The 1711-nt window shown below is 39.2% G+C and overlaps 1 non-coding gene across 1 annotated transcript; it reads right to left on the bottom strand.

Moving 5' to 3' along the window:
* Positions 1-965: 965 nt before the first annotated feature.
* Positions 966-1108, bottom strand: LOC111735161. Its single transcript, XR_002778702.1, has one exon. It is a non-coding gene; the product is annotated as a small nucleolar RNA SNORA48 (small nucleolar RNA).
* Between the last annotated feature and the right edge of the window lie 603 nt (positions 1109-1711).

The following is a 1711-nucleotide window of genomic DNA, read 5'->3' as shown; positions in this document are numbered from 1 at the left end:
ATTTATTGTGACATTGGTTAATAAAATTACGTAAGTTTCAAGTGTACAATTCAATAATACATCATCTGTATATTACATTGCGTGCTTAGCACCCAAAGTCCAATCTTCCATATGTTTGTCCATATGTTTGACCCCCTTTACCCTTTCTCACTTCTCCCACCACCCTTTCCCTCTAGTAATCACCATACTGTTGACTGTGTCTATGAGTGTTTGTCTTATTTGTTGATTTTAGTTTTATATCCCACATATGAATACAATTATATGGTTCTTGACTTTTTCCATTGGACTACTTTTAGCATGATATTCTTTAAGTCCATCCATGTTATTGCAAATGGCAGTATTTCATGTCTTACAGCTGACTAATATTCTGTTGTGTGTGTGTACACACACACACACACACACACACACACACACACACACACTCTACATCTTTATCCAGCCATCTATCGAAGGACACTTTGGTTGTTTCCATGTCTTGGCCACCGTGAATAATGCTGCAGTGAACATCGGGGTGCTCATATCTTTATGAAAAAATGTTTTCAAATTTTTCAGATAGAGACCCAGAAGAAGGATTGTTGGGTCATATAGTAACTCGTTTCTTAATTTTTTGAGGACCCTGCATACTGTTTTCCATTGTGTCTGTACCAGTTTACATTCCCACTTGTAATGTACAAGGGTTCCTTTTCCTCCACAACCTCTCCAGCACTTATTACTTGTTGATAATAGCCATTCTAACATTGTGGTTTTGATTTGCATTTCTCTAATAGCTAGTGAAGTTGAGCATCTTTTCATAAGTCTTTGTTTGTATATCTTCTTAGGATAAGTGTCTGTTCAAGTCCTCTGCCCTTTTTTTCACTGGATTATTTGTTGAATTGTATGAGTTCTTTATATATTTCGGATATTAACCACTTACCAGAGTTGTTTATAAATATATTCTCCCATTTGGTTGGTTACCTTTTTTTTTTTCATGTGTCCCAGGCATGAAATTGCTCTGGCCACCAACCCAGGCTTCAAAGTAGGATGAACAAAGGACTGTATGTCTGCTTTGACCCTGACTGATATCAGAGCAGCACCACAAGTCAGATGTCTTTATCCATAGCCAGGGGATGGTTGCCTTTTTGTTTTGTTGATAGTTTCTTTTGCTGTGCAGAAGCTTTTAAGTTTGCTGTAGTCTCATTTTATGTTTTGCTTTTACTTCCCTTGCTTTTTAAGTCAAATTCATAAAATCCCCTTTAAGACCAAGGTCCGTAAGTTTAGTACCTGTTTTCTTCTATGTGTCTTATTGTTTAAGGTCTTATATTTAGGTCTTTGATCCATTTTGAGTTAATTTTTATATTTGGACTAATGACAGAGCCCAGAAATAAACCCACGTATGTGCGTCTGTGTGTGTGTGTGTGTGTGTGTGTGTGTGTGTGTGCGCGCGCGCAAATAATTTTCAACAAAGGAGGATCTTTGGAAACATGGCAGAGTGAAAGACGTCCCCAAATCTCTCCCCTTGAAACAACAATAAAGTGAACATTTAAAACTCAACAAAAAACACCCAAACTGCACACCAGCACGTCTGAGCATGGGATCTGCACATAAGAGCTACCACAGGTCAGAACCCCCCGGGTGTCGGGCGGTGGACTGAGAGAAATAAAGAAATTGCCTCTCGCAGCTGCTGGAGCTCCCTGGAAGAGGAGGAAGAGGGGAGAAGGAGCAGCGAGTTCCC

This window comes from Pteropus vampyrus, unplaced genomic scaffold (assembly GCF_000151845.1).
Source record: "Pteropus vampyrus isolate Shadow unplaced genomic scaffold, Pvam_2.0 Scaffold17166, whole genome shotgun sequence".
In the NCBI taxonomy this organism is placed as follows: Eukaryota; Metazoa; Chordata; class Mammalia; order Chiroptera; family Pteropodidae; genus Pteropus; species Pteropus vampyrus.
Note: the sequence above shows the minus strand (reverse complement) of the source record. Positions and strands in the feature narration are given on the sequence as shown.